Genomic DNA, 19,908 nt, shown 5'->3' on the forward strand with positions numbered 1-19,908 from the left:
CTTGTTTGGCGTAGGTTAATAGATCTCTTTCTGAGGAGTAGTTGATCACGCATTAAACATACTTAAACATAGCTGTTCTTTCAAATTTGAAGGTATGGTCTTTTCTTATACCCAAATGGTTCTTCAAAACTGTATAACTTTATTTTGCATTTCGGCCTGTGCCCCAAATTACTAAGACGTTGTTAAGAGGAACATGATGAGCATCTAAAAAAAACATGACGAGGAAGAGCTAACACACCCGAGATCACTAGTTAGAGGGTACTTGTCACAAAGGTCACCCATACCTTCTTTTTGTGGTGACAAGTGGCTCACTGTTTTTGTGACATTAGTCGCAATCTAAGAGTTTTGTGTTTTTTTCCATTCATTGTTTTTCCGAAATGGTTTATCCCTTGAACCATGCGTCCAAATCACGAACCTTTTTCACCATTTCGTTTCTTGCATCGAGATGTTCGAAACTTGATCACATGTTGATAGGTTTGGACGATTTTTTTCTAAAAAAGGAAAATAGGGAAATTAAAAAAACAAAAAAGGAAACAAAAATAAAACAAAACCCTAGAAAAACTAGGAACTAAAAAAATAACCGGAAACCAGAAGCACAAGTGGGTTTTTTCACTTGTTTTTGGAAGCACAATTGTACTTCTCAATTTTTTGAAAAAAAAACACAACTATGTTTTTTTAGAAAGCATAATTGTGCTTTTCACTTAAAAAAGGACAATTGTGTTTTTTACTTTTCAGGAAGCACAATTGTGCTTCACCAGAAGAACAATTATGCTTTTCATTTTTCGAGAAGCACAATTATATTTTCACTTTTCGAAAAGCACATATCTGCTTCATGTGGAAGCACAACTGTGCTTTTCTATGAAGCACAACTATGCTATTCACTTAAGCACAACGAAAAGCATAGTTGTGCTTCACTGTGAAGCACAACTGTGCTTTTTCACATGATGTGCTTCATGCGATCTGGTCCTATAATGAGGCGTGCTACTGTAGCGCGACAATCCTGTAGTAGCTTTGGAACTATAGTCTTTTCTACAAAAACAAAAATAAATATGGGCTATTATTTTAGAGCATTTTAAAAAAGTGAAGGATTCTTTGAAAAACATTTTAAAAATCCGAACCTTCGTGAAATTGTGATTTTTTCAAAACACAAACATTTTTTTGAAAAAGCAAGCATTTTTAAAATGTGAGAAATATTTGAAAATGCGAACATTTATCACAAACATTGTTTTGAAGGCGGGAGCATTTTTTGAAAATGATAACATTTTTGGTAAACACAAAAAATTTATATACCATGATTTTTTTAATTGTGAATAATTTTTGAAAACGTGAACATTTTTTGAAATCTAGAACAATTTCTGAAAACGTGAGCATTTTTTTAACTGTGAATCTTTTTTGAAAACTTGAACATTTTTTAAATCCCGATTTTGAGAACTCCCGCGCATTTGAAGAGTAAAGTGGTGGGGGTGGGGGTTACAGAGAAGGGGGAATTGACAGAGTGGGAGAAAAGTAGTTCGAGAGAGGGAATTTGAGTGGGCCGAGGTTGTCGAAGTCCTACGTGGTGGAGGTCCGGACACCCACAAGCCTCTCCCAGGTTCTGGTTGGTATGCAAGAATTCAGACGTGCGGCCTTGTCCTTGGACATATGCAATGCCGGGTTGAATGGCGCGGCGTTGGAGATGCCCTTAGTCCAACCGGGAGTTTGAGCCCCTGATTCATTCCTCTACAGCAAACCTCTAGAGAAAAACAGCGCCACCACATTACCATCATGTACTACATCCCTCCGGCAATAAATGATTAGTTATCTGACGATAATCACCCGACAAGGAATAACTAATTCCACCCTGGACAAGAAATTTAATATCCGTAGTTCAGAAAACTATGTAACCGTGTGATGTTCAGCTTGTCCTCTTTTCATAGTATACTTAGCAGAAATACTATTAGCATCCTGTCAAGGGAGTTTCCTTTTAATCCATTCCACACTGGTGCTTGTGGAACAACTTTCACAACAAACCCTCCATCGCCTTCGTTGCTAATCCCGCCACCACCATCGACGCGCATGCAGATCCATGTCCCCTCCCACGCACCCGCGGGATGAAATATTGACAAGCTAATGCGATCGGCCATCAGAGAAGGAAATCAGTTGCCTTTCGTCATCCTTGATACCATGGCACAGACCACGCTGAAATCTTCGAACCCACAGAGCCAAAACGCTGCCTCCCAACCCACACATGCTGTCTCAACTATCATATGTCCCACCCCAACATGTGCGATCTTGTAGATGTGCGATCCGTGTCATGCATGACACCAAAAGCGTCCACGTTAGCCTCCTCTTGTAGCTCTCTCCTCTCCTATTTCACCCTCATGAATGCCATGTTGGGCCATTCCGAGCTGCTTCCAGCTGGAGCCCAAAGTCCTTCCCCTCCAAATCCTCTCTATTTATCACCACGATTTCTCTCCACTCTCCTCCAAGCCTCCTTCCTCCTATGCTCCGTCAGTCCCTCGAGCTCCTGCGGGTCATCAACTCCAGCGACGGCCTGATCGAGCTCGATCGATGACCGCAACGCGCCTCCGCTTCATTACCACATAGGTAAAAATATCTTGCTGGTTTGAGTGCATTTATAATTGGGAACATTCCTTACAAGGATCATGTACACATCTTACTATACATATACATCAATGGTTAAGAACTTGATCTGTATATGCGCGCTACAGTCGTGCGATCTGCCAAGTGTTAGCACAGCCATTTCTCACTTGCCAGTCATGTACTGAATTTGCTAGTCTTTCTTTTAGCCAAGATATTATAGTACTGTAGCTTCTATAGAAGTTGAGAGGGGGCATGACCATTATCCTGGATCTAACTCTCGTATGGTTCATTAGTTCAGGAAAAGAGGTGAAGAACAACTATGAAGGGGAGCAGGCTGATTACTATTCTGCTTATCGGGTATCTCGCAACAGTTGGACAGTGTAAGCATACATATACTGCATTCTTACTGTTCTGTTCATTGTCTGGAGAAAACAATTGCCACACTGTGCACTAAGGAACACTGCATCTATTGTCTATTTGATAGGCTACTAATATCATGATTCACCGTTACATGAAGGCAAAATCAACGTGAAAATGTGCATCCCAAGGAACTGGGACGATCCCAGTAGAGAAACCGGTTCCAAAGGGTGCTACTACTACGTCTCACGTCCGGGCAAAGCGCCGTGTTGGCGCAACCTTAAGGAATGCCAAGAAAATTTCCGAACATGCACTCTAAATTGCCCACCTGGCTCGGCGATTGAATTACAAGCATGCACATGAGTGCATGAATAATTGTGTTCATGTTCGTTACTGTAAGTTAGCTCGGTGATATTCAAACAAAATAAATGTGTTGATGGACATGTATCTTTGCCTCTAGTTTGTACGTCCAATCTGGTAAGATTGGTTTCAGCTAAATGTATGTCAGGGTTCATGATTAATAAAGTGAAACGAAGAATGCTCCCTCTTGGCCGTTCTTCATGTATGTCAGGGTTCTGATATGTACATGTTGTCGTGGGCATGACCGTCGAGGTACACCTCGCAGGCTTCCAGGATGCACGGCACGCGGCAAGTGAAGTGCTCCTCGACGAACTTGTTAAAATGCTGGATGGAGATAGGATCATAGGAGGGGAGAGACCCATCAATATTATTCAGTACAAATATTGTTTCTTAGTGTTGAAAGGTAGGAGTACAACTGAAGTTAGTACAAAAGTGTACAAAGTTATGGTTGGTTAGGCATATTCATCTGAGATACACTTGAAAAAAATCTGGCACAGGTTCTACTCGGAACGCATAGCATTCTAACTTCTAGATACTAGCATTTAGATCTATAATTTTGTTAGTGCTAATAAAATTCAGTTAAGCCATATCAGTGTTATCAGAGCAAGTGTATGGGATATTCAGGTCATACGTTAAGCACACAATTTAAAGAGTTGGTGACTTGCCTTTGGTGGTTTGTGCAAAATGTACATCATGGACATGCAATAAGACAACAAGAAAGCATTGTATGTGATGGAGTTATTCTCTGGACCCATGTTCAATGATTGGATCAACAAATGGGGCCTTATGAAAACAAAACTGGCTAACAGGGTTTTTACCTGGAGTAATAATCAGGACAACACTATCTTTGCTACCATTGATATGGTTTTTTCTTCCACTAATTGGGATGCCCATTTCCCTCTTACCACCTTATGTGCTTTACCTACAGTATGCAGTGACCATTCTCCCCTTCTTTTCGATACCGGAGAAGACAACACTCCTACTTCTAGATTGTTTAGATTTGAAAAATTGTGGTTTAGTCACCCTGAGTTTATTACTCTGGTGCATAAAATCTAGAATACCCCCTCTCCTTTTGATTCTGCTATTGACACATGGCAATTTAAAACTAAGTTGTCCAGACAAAAGGTGAGGGTGGAGTATAAATATGGAGAAAGCTATGAAGATGAAGAAAAGATAACTAACCCAAGAATTTGATATTCCAAATGTTTTCTCTGAGCAAAACAGATCTTCTCCTGAGGATATCCTCAGAATGAAAGAGAACAAAGAGGAGCCGGGTGATATCTGGAAAAAAGAAGAAACTGCGATGTGGCAGAGGTCTAGAGATTAAAAAAATTATAGAAGGGGATAGGAATACGGCTTATTTTCATGTTGTGGTAAATCAACGTCGGAGAAAAAAAATCACCTTTCAGTTTGAACAACCTAGATGGCCATGTCAATTCTACTAAAGATATGTTGGAGGTTGCCACTAATTTTTATAAAAACTTACTTGGATACGAACCTAAGACGAATATTCATTCGAGTGGCCATTTTTGGTTTGATGATGAAATGGTATTCCAAGAAGAAAACATTAGTTTAGGAAAACCCTTTTCTGAGGAGGAAATCAAAGAGGCCATTATGGGCTCGTATGCTAATGGAGCCCCTAGCCCTGATGGCCTCTCTTTCCTGTTTTACCAAACTTTTTGGGATTTAATCAAAAAGGATTTCATGGCCTTGGTTCGGGATTTTGAGGATGGCTCTATAGATATCCAGAGGCTCAACTATGCTATTGTCACATTGATCCCTAAGGAACCCGATGCTAAGGATATGAAGAAATTCATGCCTATATGCCTTAGTAATTGCTCTATAAAAATATTTAGCAAAGCTATGGCTAATAGAGTGTCACCTGTGGGACAAAGATTACTTTATCCGTGTCAGTCTGCGTTTGTCCGAGGAAGATTCACTCTAAAAAGTGTGGTCACAGCCCGAGGCCATCTATGAACTATATAACTCTGGCAAGCCTGGGGTTATCCTCAATTATATTACGAGAAAGCTTAAAATAGGGTTAACTGGGATTTCTTGGTGGGGATGCTAACCTCTAGAGGGTTTGGCAATAAGTGGATTATGTGGGTCTTGTCCATCATCCAAAATAGCTCCTTTAGTGTTCGTATTAATGACACCAATGGACATTATTGTGTTGGTGGGAAAGGCTTGAAACAAGGGGACCCATTCTCCCCCATGTTGTTCAACCTTGTGGCTAATGTGTTCTCTAGGATGTTAGCGAAAGCTGTGAGAACTAATGTTATTTATGGGATTATTCCTTATATAGTACCTGATAGCTTAGTCAGTCTTCAATATGCTGCTGATACGGTGCTTTTATTTGATCCTAATCCTGAATGCGCCAGAAACTTAAAGTTGTTGCTTTCTTGTTTTGACCAGATATCTAGTATGAAGATTAATTATGATAAGTGTGATTTGTTGAGTGTTAATCTTGATGATGCTTCTTCCAAGTTGCTTTCACAAATTTTCTGTGTTAAAATTGGGACTTTTTCCTTGAAATATTTGGGAGTTCCTTTGCACTATTTGAAGCTGAGGAGTTCCGTCACTATCGATGGTCGCCGTTGAGCACGCTCTTACAATGCCATGTCCGTGGTCTTCGACACCGATGTGCCCGATGGACTCGCGATGCCCCAACCACCACCAGCAACCACCGTACCCACGAGCAAAGGGACCTCTTTGGTCGCGGGCACCACCCGGATCGGGCCCACCATCATCTACCCGGAGCAGAGATCCGACCCGTCCTGAGCCCAAAACTGATCTGCCCAAGCACGAGCTCCCAGTCTTGGCCATCTCCGCCGCATGAGCATCCTGCACCGCCGACAGAACAAGAAAGGAACCACCGGCACCCGCACCCTGCTGCCAAACCGCCACTGTGCAAGCCGTAGCGGCTGGCCCGCCGACCGATGTAGCCACCCTGCAACGGCCGAACCAGACCGAGGCAAGGGGAGATCCCTGCCACGACCTAGCCCTCCGCCCACCGGAGCCACGAGGAGCAACCAAGGCTAGCCGGATCCACGGACAACCTCAAGCAGCTCCCTCACACCACGCCCTGCACACCTGGCCAGATCCCTCGATGGATCCGGGCCACCACTACTAGCACACCCCCTTCGCCAACAACCATGACCGCCTAAAGGCAGGGCCGCGACCTTTGGCCAATGCCTACCCGACTCGCGGCACTCAACACACCAGACCGGCAGGGCCATCGCCATCCAGACCAGCGCTGGCCCGCCAAGAACGCACCACTGCACCTTAGGAATCTGCGCAGCCGCCGCATCCATGCCATGTCCACGCTGCCGGCACGCCCGTCTGACCTGCTGCTGCCACACCTCCGACACAGTGCCGTCCCACGCTGCGCACACTATCGAGAGGGAGAAACGCCCCGCCGCCGCCTACACCGACTGGGCTTTGCCCGACGGCGGCGAAGGGGAGGAGAGGCGAGGAGGGGGAGGGAAGCAGTGGAAGTTAGGGTTCACACCCTGCGCACACTATCGGGCGAGACGAGTTTTCGTTCAACTCGGATACGTGCCCTAGCCGGGCAAAAATAAAATAAAATTGACACTTAAGTTGGTGCTAACGAAATTGTGAATGTTTTCGTTCCCTGTAGCACCTATGAACGTGGCGTTTTTATTTCTTTTCTTTTTTGGCAGTAGTAGCATTTTTCTAACCCGAACACATTTTTTCAGCAGTAAAAAAGAACAAATTTGAAAGTTTTCCTGTCCCGAGTACCCTAGTTGGAAATTTCCCTGTCCGTCCCCAATTCGGGACGGAGACGGAAGCACTGCCACCGACCTCGTCCTGCCCACCCGCTCCGGATCCAGCCCCAACGGCTACCCACCAGCTCCACTTTCCTTCTATATCCGCCGCCACGCCACGCACGCCACCTCGCCGAAGCCGTGTCCGGCAAGAACAAGGCGCCGGCTGCCGCAACCGCCTCTGCCGCGGCTATAAAGGCGCGCCCTTTGGCCGGCCAGCTCCTCCTCTCTTCGTCCGGGCCATTCCCCCTCTCTTCGTCCGCGCCATGCCTCTCGCCTCGATTCGTCGTCGACTGGTGCCTCGCCTCCTCTCGCGCCTGGTTCTATCTCGCTCATCCTCGCTCGATTCGTCCGTTCGGATTAGAAGAACCAGATTTGGTTTTGCTCATCTGCGGGGTTCTTGATTTATTTGGTTCTGCTCGTCCTTGCTGTCATTCGTTCAGAAATCGCGTCTGGTTCTTTCGATTCTGCTCGTCCTCGCCGTCGTTCTTTCAGAAATCGCGTATGGTTCTTTCGATTCTGCTCGGCCTCCCTCTCGTTCGTTTAGAAATCGCGTCCGGTTCATTCAATTCTGCTCGTCCTCGTTGTAGTTCGTTTAGATTAGAAATCGCGTCTGGTTCATTCGATTCTGCTTGTCCTCGCCGTCGTCAGCTTAGATAGAATCTCCTCTGATTCTGCTAGCTCGTTCTCGCCGTAGTCCGTTTGCAATCGCGTCTGATTTGATTCTGCTCGATCCCCTGTGTTGCTGCTGGGTTCGTTACACCAATGCTCTCGCGTGTTCTTCGTGCCGTCTCGTCGGGGTATCCATGGAGGAAGCAAGCGAGCGTTCGGTCGGTTTGGGTCGTCTGGTTTGCAAACTAGCAAGTTTGTTTGAGAAACTTCTGCGTGCGCTTCTGTTATCTGAGAGGCACTCACGTTCCTGCATTTCTTGTTCGCGTCGGGCAGATGTTCGCGTCTGCTTTTGAAATTGGATTATGGTTTATCACGCTCGTTCAGATCGGTTCCTCTGTTCCATCACATGCGCTGTTCATCGGTTACTTTCTTTCACATCTCAAACGCATGCGCCCTTTGATACTAGTTGATGGATGTTCAGATCTCAAACGTTGCGTTGTCCAGATCGGTTATTCTGATTGAAATTGGATTGTTGACCCTATGTCGATTCTTATTCTACTTGTTGGATGTCCAGGGTGTTACTGCTTATGTTCTTTTCAATTGCTTAATTCTTGTCTTGCTTTGCTTATGTTCCCATATATTGTTATGTGTATTCAGGGGTGCTTAGGCAGAAAGTTTTACTAGAGTGCAAAACCATATAATTCCTCATGTTGCTGCTACTTCACAGTGCTTGAATTTCTTTATAGCTTTATCTGAATCACCCTCACAGCTCTAGAGAAATCAGTTTACTCATTCAAGTTCTCGAATTTCTTTATAGCTTTCTCTGTTGTGCCCCTATCTATGTCTGTTTCTTGTGTGCAAGTGCTCCATTCTGTGTGTCTGACTGTGTGGCTTGATGGTGAATATGTCTGGCTTGACTATGTGTGTGTGTGTGTGGCTTGACTGTGTGTGTGTGACTCGGTGTGGCTTGACTGTGTGTGTGACTCTGTGAATATTGCATTTGCTTGATGGTGTGGCTTTGTAGCGACCAGACCTCAAACAGTCTGATCTCTGTGCTCCGGTGTCATCCCTGGATCAGTAATGCTGACACCACACAGTACTCGGAGGATTTATAGCAGAGTAGCAATCACACACTTATTACATCGAGTGTCTCAAAAGAGAACTTATTACAATAAATATGGCTTAAGGCCATCTAATAACGATAACAGCGGAAGGCTTGGAAGATAAGTGAGTCCATCAACTCCAACGGCATCACTGAGTATAGAACCACGACCTAAAACTCCTCAATCGTCGTCTGAAAAATCTGCAACATTAACGTTCCAGCCCGAAAACGGGTCAGCACATTGAATATGCTGGCAAGGTAACACATAGAGAGTAATGGAATGCAACAGCTATACTATATGCATATTTGGCTGGTGGAAAGCTCTATGGTTACAGTTTTGCGTAGAGCCAATTTTTCCCTACTTCAAAGGAATAAAATTAATTACTATCATGGTGGTTGTTAAACATTAAGAATGGTTGACAGCATTTTCAATCCCAATTAGGTAACATCATTAAAACCCCACAAAATTAATTTAGAGTAACATGTTGAGATTCACATGATAATCCAGGTACTAGATACTCAAGATGTCCATAACCGGGGACACGGCTAACCATGATTAGTTTGTTACACTCTGCAGAGGTTTGCGCACTTTTCCCCACAAGACTCGATCGCCTCCGTTTGGTTTCTCGCACTACAGGGTGTTTGAGAAGACGGATGACCGAGACACCGTCTTTCAGAAACGCTAGCACCTTACGACGGATAGACCGGTACACCTACTTTCCCCTACATCTGCTAGTCTACCCTGTAAGAGTTCGCACAACTTAGTCAACTATGCCAGAGCCCATAATGGCTTGTGGCTGCACACGGAAGTTTCTAGTATGAATAATCTCATGATCCCTTTGGGCCTGGGTGGCGGTCCAAGAAAAACAGGCAAGTCTTGGTAACCCCAGGTGCCTCAATCCACCTAGATGTGTGTTAGGTTGCCACCTTAGATAAACCCTTAATTATCAATCTCACATCTGTCATGGATATCACACCCAATCCACGTCTACTAGCATAGCATGGCAAAATAAGAAAACGTAGAAGTAACTCCCAAAGATTTGATAAAAAAACAGGTAATAGGTACTACCTCATCTACTTCCCACCCCACAATTTCATTAGATCCTAATCATGCAATGTGTGAGGATTGATCTAATGCAATAAAACTGGGTTGTAGAAAAGGTATGATCAAAGTGTTACTTGCCTTGCTGATGATCCGCGTAACCTAGAGATTCGAAGTAACAGGCGGTGCACTCCGGGTATTCTATCGCAGACAAACAACAAGCATACAATAAGTACTCATCTATTGCACAGGTAAAACTCAAATAAGAGATCTAACCAGAAAGTTCAACTTAAGAACCCTGGTTTGCAAAAAGAATCAAATCAAACGAAGCAAAAGAAATCAAACGGCGAAAGAAAACAACTTCGTTCTAGTAATCTGGATCTAGGGCAAATTTTACAGTAGCAAAAACATGTTTAAGTTGATTATTCGGAAAGAGGGTTTCGAGACGAAACTCCAAGCGCTTGAATCGCCTGATTCCGATAAACGAGCGAAAAGTTATATTAAAACGAAAATCGGATCAGCAATCGCGATCAAAAAATAACCGTGAAAAATCCGATAAAAAAGAAAAACGACGAACAATTTTTTTTAAACAGCACGGAAAACGAGGCTACGGCGAACCTCGGGCGGCGCGCAACTCCGGCGGCGGCGGCGGCGGCTGGGGCGGGGCTAGGGTTAGGCGGCGGCGGCTGGGCTCTCTCTCGGCTCGGGCCTCGGGCGCCTTATAAAGGCCCCGGCCAGGGAGTCCTGGCCGAGTACGGCCCGTAGTCGGTTCCGGGTTTTTTTTTTAAATCCGCTCAGAAGAAAAATAAAAAGAAATACTAAACGGACTTCAAAAATTACGAAATAAATTTTGCCGGATTTCTAAAATCAAGCCCGATAAAGTGTACATTTATCTGGGCCCAAACTACAACTTTGAAAAACGCGCATTTTTCCTAAATTCAATTAAAAATATCGAAAAACTCCGAAATAAAACTTATTTGATTTTTTTATTAAATCCTCAATATTTCTATGTTTTGGGAAAGTCATTTTATTCCCTCTCTCATATTTTTGTAACAGAAATAATTGATGATGAAATAAATAAAATCAAATGATCCTGTTTACATAATTTGAGAAAACTCAAATATGTAAATAACGAAATCCCCGACTCTCTACGTGGGTCCTTGAGTTGCTTAGGATTTTCTAGAATCAAAACCCAAAGCAAAATAAAATATGATATGCATGATGATCTAATGTATAACATTCCAAATTGAAAATTTGGGATGTTACAAACCTACCCCCTTAAGATGAATCACGCCCTCGAGATTCGGGTTGGCTAGAAAATAGGTGAGGGTGGTCTTTGAGCAAATCTTCCTCTCGCTCCCAGGTGGCTTCATCCTTTGTATGGTGGCTCCACTGAACTTTGCAAAACTTGATAACCTTGTTGCGAGTAACTCGACTGGCAAACTCAAGGATCTTGACTGGTTTCTCCTCATAGGTCAAATTGTTATCCAACTGAATTGCTTCTAATGGCACTGTGTCTCTCAAGGGTATGTCAGCCATCTCCACGTGACACTTCTTCAACTGAGAAACATGGAACACATCATGCACTCCTGCCAATACTTCTGGCAATTCCAACTTGTAGGCCACTTCTCCCATACGCTCCAAAACTCGATATGGTCCTACAAATCGTGGCGCTAACTTCCCCTTAACTCCAAAGCGCTTAATCCCTCGAAGTGGGGATACTCGAAGATAAACTCTGTCTCCAACTTCGTAAACTGTCTCCTTGCGTTTAGAATCTGCGTAGCTCTTCTGCCTGGACTGGGCTACCTTGAGCCTATCGCGAATCAACTTCACCTTCTGTTCAGACTCTTTAATCAGATCTGGTCCAAACAACTGACGGTCTCCAATTTCGTCCCATGACAACGGTGTCCTGCACCTCCTTCTGTATAAAGCTTCGAAATGTGCCATCTTCAAACTGGTCTGATAGCTATTATTGTAAGAGAACTCTGCATATGGCAAATTATCGTCCCAACTAGATCCATAATCTAGCGCACAAGCTCTCAGCATATCCTCCAAAATCTGATTGACTCTCTCGGTTTGTCCATCTATCTGCGGGTGAAAAGCTGTACTAAATTCTAGCCTAGTACCCAAAGTCTCATGCAACTGCTTCCAGAACTTTGAGGTAAACTGGGTTCCTCTATCTGATACGATGCTCCTCGGAACTCCATGCAAACATACGATCCTGGTCATGTATATCTTTGCCAACTTAGCACTGGTGTAAGTGGTCTTTACTGGGATGAAATGAGCTACCTTCGTCAATCGATCAACTACAACCCAAATCGAGTCATAGCCTGAACGAGTCCTTGGTAATCCCGTGATAAAATCCATGCCTAACTTATCCCACTTCCATTCGGGTATCGGCAATGGATGCAACAATCCTGCTGGCTTCTGATGCTCTGCCTTTACTCCCTGACATACGTCACAAACTGCTACATACTCCGCAATATCCTTTTTCATTCCGGTCCACCAGAAAATATTCTTCAAATCCAAATACATCTTGGTATTTCCTGGGTGAATCGAATATGGTGAATCATGTGCCTCTTGCAAAATCAACTTTCTGATTTCTGGGTTATTGGGTATATAAACACGGTCTTCAAACCATAGGATGTCATGCCCATCCTCACGAAATCCTTTAGCTTTTCCTTCTTTCATCTTCTCCTTTATGGAAGCAATCTCCTTGTCAGATTTCTGAGCTTCTCTGATTCTATCCATCAAAGTTGACTGAATCTCCAATGCTGCTACATAGCCTCTCGGAACTATTTCCAAACATAGTTCACGAAAATTTTCTGCTAACTCCTTGGGTATTTCTCCCGTCATTAACATATTGACATGGCTCTTGCGGCTTAATGCATCAGCTACTACATTAGCTTTTCCAGGATGGTAATGTAATTTCATATCATAATCCTTGATAAGCTCCAACCATCTCCTTTGTCTGAGGTTCAACTCCTTCTGCGTGAAAATGTACTTCAAACTCTTATAATCCGTGTACACCTCACAATGATTTCCAATGAGGAAATGTCTCCATGTCTTCAATGCATGCACTACGGCTGCTAACTCCAAATCATGCGTGGCATAATTCAATTCGTGGGGCTTCAGTTGTCGTGAAGCATATGAAACAACTCTTCCTTCCTGCATAAGCACTGCTCCAAGTCCTCGACGTGAAGCATCGCAATACACCTCATAATCCTTGGTTTGATCTGGCAAAATCAACACTGGTGAGGTAACCAAGCGTTTCTTCAACTCCTGGAAACTAGCCTCACACTCCTCAGTCCATTTGAACTTGGTATCCTTCTTCAGCAACTCCGTCATAGGTTTCGCGATCTTTGAGAAATTCTCAATAAATCTCCGGTAGTATCCTGCGAGTCCAAGAAAACTCCGGATCTCTCCAACGGTAGTTGGGGCTTCCCACTTGGTCACGGTTTCAACTTTAGCGGGATCAACTGCTATACCTTCTCCAGATATAACGTGTCCGAGGAATCCTAATTCCTTCAACCAAAATTCATATTTGCTGAACTTGGCGTATAATTGGTGTTCTCTGATCTTTCCAAGTACCAAACGCAAATGTTCCTTATGCTCCTCTTCATTCTTCGAATATACCAGGATATCATCAATGAACACTACGACGAACTTATCCAAAAACTCCATAAACACTTTGTTCATCATGTTCATAAAATAGGCAGGCGCGTTAGTCAGTCCAAATGACATAACGGTATACTCATACAGTCCATATCTTGTGGTGAATGCTGTCTTAGGTATATCCTGTTCTCGAATCTTCAACTGGTGGTATCCTGATCGCAAATCGATCTTGGAAAACACTTTAGCTCCTTGCAATCGATCAAACAGATCATTGATCATTGGTAGCGGGTACTTGTTCTTGATTGTTACTTCGTTCAATCCTCGATAGTCAACAACCATCCTTAACGATCCATCCTTCTTCTCCACTAGAAGTACTGGTGATCCCCAAGGCGAAGAACTTGGGCGAATATATCCCTTATCCAGTAACTCCTTAATCTGCTTCTTAATTTCCACCAAATCTTTTGCTGGCATCCTATATGGTCTCTTCGATATTGGCCCAGTGCCTGGCAAAAGCTCAACCAAAAACTCAATGTCTCTATCCGGTGGCATGCCTGGCAACTCTTCGGGAAATACATCAGGAAAATCCTTTACCACTGGTACTTCCTCCTGCACAACTCCTGATAAGGAATTTACTTGTGTCCTGTTTGACGCATGTCGGGATACATACTTGATCCTTCTTCCTTCTAGCGTTGTGAGTAAAATTGTCTTACTGGCGCAATCGATGTTTCCTCGATACATCGACAGCCAGTCCATACCAAGAATCACATCCAGACCTTGGGATTCCAAAATAATTAAATCCGTTGGGAAAACATGCCTTCCTATACTTAATGGCACTTGAAAACATCCTTGACTGGCCATGTACTCCGCTCCTGGTGAGCTTACTAGCATAGGTGTTTTAAGAATCCTAGTGGGCAGGCTATACTTTTCCACAAATCCCCTTGATATGTATGAATGCGATGCACCAGTATCAAAAAGAACGAGTGCAGTAAATGACTTAACAAAAAACATACCTATTACTGCATCGGGCTGAGCTTCAACCTCCTCCACATTAACATGGTTCACCTGTCCCCTGTTGAAAGGGTTCGGCTTCTTTCCAGAGTTTCCATTGCCGTTTTATCCTTCAGGATAGTCATTTGCATAATGTCCCGGCTTCGAACACTTATAGCAAGTGACGTGGCTCAAGTCCTTCTTGGCTGGGGTTGATGGGGTGTTGCGGTTATGGCCATTGCTTCCTCCATTCCCATTACCATTCTTGGTGCCATTGTGATTGTGCGAGCTACCTACTGCATGGGTATGCTGAAATTGTCCTCCCGGTCTAGGGGTAAAACGAGGCTTCTGCTGAGCTCCTGAATTATACTTTCCTTGTCCATACTTCCTCTTGCGGTTCTCAATTTGCTGCTGCTTCCCTTCAATCATAAGAGCATGATCTACCAACTCCTGGTAGTTGTTGAAGGTGGCTACCATCAACTGCATACTCAACTCATCATTCAGTCCTTCCAGGAATTTCTCCTGCTTAGCTGCATCTGTAGCAACGTCATCTGGGGCATAACGTGCTAGCTTACTAAACTCCTCCACATACTGGCCAACTGTCCGTCCTCCTTGGCGCAAGTTACGAAACTCACGCTTCTTCATGGCCATTGCTCCTGCTGAAACATGGGCAGTACGAAAAGCCTGCTGAAACTGGTCCCATGTGACAGTGTCGACTGGGAAGGTGGCTGTGAAATTCTCCCACCAAGATGCTGCGGGTCCTTCTAACTGATGTGCGGCAAACTTCACCTTCTCCGCATCTACGCATCTTGCTGTGGTCAACTCCCTAGCTATCTTGCGCAGCCAATCATCTGCTACTATCGGCTCGGTGCTACTGGAAAACACCAGCGGATTCAGTCTAAAAAAACGGGCTAAGTGGTCAACAGGTGGTGGTGGTGGTGGGTTGTTGTTGTTGTTGTTCCCTTGATTCTGATTCTGAACTAGCAACTGCATCAAGGGGTTCTGCTGCTGGATCAACTGGGTGAGCTCCGGCAGAAAGGCAAATCCGGGGTCATGTCTCGGAGGCATCTGAGGGTTTAGAAAAGATGAGATATAAGAATAGAGGGGGTCTAAAGAGAAAACACTACCCATATGCACATGAGGCAAAAAGCACACAATTCACTTCATTCAATCAAACAAAGGCATACAATCGATCTAACTATCGCAAAAGTGCTCGGACTACTATATTTACATGGTGGACTACTACTACTGATGAGGTGGTCTACTAGAAATATTCTACGGTTGTAGACTCCATGATATCTGCTCCTGCTTCATCCACATAGTCATCATCGCTACTATCTTGTTCCGAGTCGGTGTCGTCAATGATGATGTAGTCTTCCGGGCTAATCTCCTTGGGTTCTTCGTCTTCATCTACTGGTGTCGGGCCTCCCATAAATATTCCAATCTTCTTGATCAGATCGTCATTTTTCTCCACCAATACTTCAATTTCTTCTTCATAATCTTCGCGTGTAGCCTTGAGTTCTTCCTCTAGTTCCTTGATTCTAGTCTTAGCCTTCTTCAGATCTATCATGTCGGCGCACATCTGATTCTCCTGTTGTCGAATGTGCTGGTTTAAGTCCTGAATAAAAGCTGCAATTGATCTATCTTTCCTGGTGCTGATCATCTCCCAGTGTTCATCTCGGCGCCCACAAATCTGGTAGATAGTATCCTTAAGATCCTTGCGGTAGACTTCTCCAATGCGTCCCATGGCGATGTGTGCTGCCATGCTCTTTCCTAGACTCCAAGTTGGTGCATCAAAAGAAAACTCTATGGGCTCAGTGATTGGCATGAACGTCCTTCCTGGAACTTGAACTTGAATCATCCAGCGCTCTTCTTTAGGTAAATTGGCGTTGTAGGTTCCCGTGAAGCTTGGTACTCCTATGTTCAGGTATCTAGTGACTTCCTTCAAGTGGCGTCCAAAGGGTGTATCTTCATCCGGTTGTGTGAACTTGTTCCTTGCATCTGCCATCCTAAAGAGTAGAAAAGATGAGAAGTCAGAAGAGAAGAGAGTGAATAGTGATCTACGTCTTTAGCTTAGTGGTCGTGTCCTACAGTCAGCGTGTGCTCTGATACCATCTCTGTAGCGACCAGACATCAAACAGTCTGATCTCTGTGCTCTGGTGTCATCCCTGGATCAGTAATGCTGACACCACACGGTACTCGGAGGATTTATAGCAGAGTAGCAATCACACACTTATTACATCGAGTGTCTCAGAAGAGAACTTATTACAATAAATATGGCTTAAGGCCATCTAATAACGATAACAGCGGAAGGCTTGGAAGATAAGTGAGTCCATCAACTCCAACGGCATCACTGAGTATAGAACCACGACCTAAAACTCCTCAATCGTCGTCTGAAAAGTCTGCAACATTAACGTTGCAGCCCGAAAACGGGTCAGCACATGGAATATGCTAGCAAGGTAACACATAGAGAGTAATGGAATGCAACAGCTATACTATATGCATATTTGGCTGGTGGAAAGCTCTATGGTTACAGTTTTGCGTAGAGCCAATTTTTCCCTACTTCAAAGGAATAAAATTAATTACTATCATGGTGGTTGTTAAACATTGAGAATGGTTGACAGCATTCTCAATCCCAATTAGGTAACATCATTAAAACCCCACAAAATTAATTTAGAGTAACATGTTGAGATTCACATGATAATCCAGGTACTAGATACTCAAGATGTCCATAACCGGGGACACGGCTAACCATGATTAGTTTGTTACACTCTGCAGAGGTTTGCGCACTTTTCCCCACAAGACTCGATCGCCTCCGTTTGGTTTCTCGCACTACAGGGTGTTTGAGAAGACGGATGACCGAGACACAGTCTTTCAGAAGCGCTAGCACCTTACGACGGATAGACCGGTACACCTACTTTCCCCTACATCTGCTAGTCTACCCTGTAAGAGTTCGCACAACTTAGTCAACTATGCCAGAGCCCATAATGGCTTGTGGCTGCACACGGAAGTTTCTAGTATGAATAATCTCATGATCCCTTTGGGCCTAGGTGGCGGTCCAAATAAAAACAGGCAAGTCCTGAAAACCCCAGGTGCCTCAATCCACCCAGATGTGTGTTAGGTTGCCACCTTAGATAAACCCTTAATTATCAATCTCACATCTGTCATGGATATCACACCCAATCCACGTCTACTAGCATAGCATGGCAAAATAAGCAAACGTAGAAGTAACTCCCAAAGGTTTGATAAAAAAACAGGCAATAGGTACTACCTCATCTACTTCCCATCCTACAATTTAATTAGATCCTAATCATGCAATGTGTGAGGATTGATCTAATGCAATAAAACTGGATTGTAGAAAAGGTATGATCAAAGTGTTACTTGCCTTGCTGATGATCCGCGTAACATAGAGATTCGAAGTAACAGGCGGCGCACTCCGGGTATTCTATCGCAGACAAACAACAGGTATACAATAAGTACTCATCTAATGCACAGGTAAAACTCAAATAAGAGATCTAACCAGAAAGTTCAACTTAAGAACCCTGGTTTGCAAAAAGAATCAAATCGAACGAAGCAAAAGAAATCAAACGGCGAAAGAAAACAACTTCGTTCTAGTAATTTGGATCTAGGGAAAATTTTACAGTAGCAAAAACATGTTTAAGTTGATTATTCGGAAAGAGGGTTTCGAGACGAAACTCCAGGCGCTTGAATCGCCTGATTCCGATAAACGAGCGAAAAGTTATACTAAAATCGGATCAGAAATCGCGATCAGAAAATAACCGCGAAAAATCCGACGAAAAAGAAAAAGTACGAACAGATTAGTTTTTAAACATCACGGAAAACGAGGCGGCGGCGAACCTCGGGCGGCGCGCAACTCCGGCGGCGGCGGGCGGCCGCGGCGGCGGCTGGGGCGGGGCTAGGGTTAGGCGGCAGCGGCTGGGCTCTCTCTCGGCTCGGGCCTCGGGCGCCTTATAAAGGCCCCGGCCAGGGAGTCCTGGCCGAGTACGGCCCGTAGTCGGTTCCGGGTTTTTTTTAAAAAAAATCTGCTCGGAAGAAAAATAAAAAGAAATACTAAACGGACTCCAAAAATCATGAAATAAATTTTGCCGGGTTTCTAAAATCAAGCCCGATAAAGTGAACATTTATCTGGGCCCAAACTACAACTTTGAAAAACGCGCATTTTTCCTAAATTCAATTAAAAATACCGAAAAACTCCGAAATAAAACTTATTTGATTTTTTTATTAAATCCTCAATATTTCTATATTTTGGGAAAGTCATTTTATTCCCTCTCTCATATTTTTGTAATAGAAATAATTGATGATAAAATAAATAAAATCAAATGATCCTGTTTACATAATTTGAGAAAACTCAAATATGTAAATAACGAAATCCCCAACTCTCTCCGTGGGTCCTTGAGTTGCTTAGGATTTTTCTAGGATCAAAACCCAAAGCAAAATAAAAATGATATGCATGATGATATAATGTATAACATTTCAAATTGAAAATTTGGGATGTTACAGGCTTGTATGCTTTGTTGAATGATTGGTTGTATAACTTGTGTTTTACACTGTTGGGGCATGATTGATTGCTGTTTGTTGAATGTGAACTCATATCTTGACGAATAATCATGTATGCTAACTTCGTATTGGTAGTTCCTGATCATAGGTAACACACCTATTACTGCTAGCTTGTTTAGTGTTGACTAACTATTCTTTTTTGATTTTTTTTTGTGATTATGTCTTCACATTGCACTGCTCGATCCATATCGACATGCCCACGCTATCTGATGAGGATAAAGATGTAAGGAACTCCTCCCAAGAATCTCCCTTACTCCTTGTATTAACTTGGCGACTAGACTTTACATGTTAAAAAAATATTATTTTCGTGAAACTGGAGCTCCTTCCTGTAACCCATTATACGACTTTATGAGCATGAACCACTTTCAGGTTATGAAAAAATGAGGTGCTCCAAACAAGATTGACTTCCTCTCTCTCTTTCTTATACAATGCATGCAGAAGATTGCAGCAAGTAAGTAACTCATTATGTCAATATTTAGAGTGTAATACTTCACAGTGCCATCTTTCCCAACAGATTGAATTTTTTATATTGCTATTTTGTTGAATAGTATCACATGTTTGTTTGCATTTCATACTTTAAATGCTCCTAACGTTGAGAGTTTTTTTCCTGCAATAGGCACGTGAGTTCCTCTCAAAGTTAGGTGATCTTAGTCAAACTCTGTTTTTTGCCAAAATTGAGAATGTGGAGGTAATTTCAAGATATTATTTCAACATTCCTGAGCAACTTTGATTTGTTTACCACCTATTGATTCCTTATTCCTTGCAGGGCTTGAACCATTTTGACGAGATCCTAGAAGAAGCAGATGGTATAATTCTTTCAAGAGGAAACCTTGGAATTGATCTGCCACCTGAAAAGGTTATCTCAACCTTCGCAATGCATTATA

At 43.4% G+C, this 19,908-nt stretch overlaps 1 long non-coding RNA gene across 2 annotated transcripts; it reads left to right on the forward strand.

Moving 5' to 3' along the window:
* The first annotated feature begins 2,447 nt into the window (after window positions 1–2,447).
* On the forward strand, window positions 2,448–3,553 carry LOC125553561 (uncharacterized). 2 transcript variants are annotated; one of them, XR_007304112.2, is made up of 3 exons: window positions 2,448–2,586; window positions 2,877–2,963; window positions 3,068–3,553. It is a non-coding gene; the product is annotated as an uncharacterized LOC125553561 (long non-coding RNA). The 2 variants fall into 2 exon arrangements; XR_007304113.2 differs by having other exon boundaries at window positions 3,101–3,541.
* The last annotated feature ends 16,355 nt before the right edge of the window (window positions 3,554–19,908 follow it).

The sequence above is a fragment of the Triticum urartu genome, chromosome 4A, assembly GCF_056163025.1.
Source record: "Triticum urartu cultivar PI428250 chromosome 4A, HENAU_Tu73, whole genome shotgun sequence".
NCBI classification, from domain to species: Eukaryota; Viridiplantae; Streptophyta; class Magnoliopsida; order Poales; family Poaceae; genus Triticum; species Triticum urartu.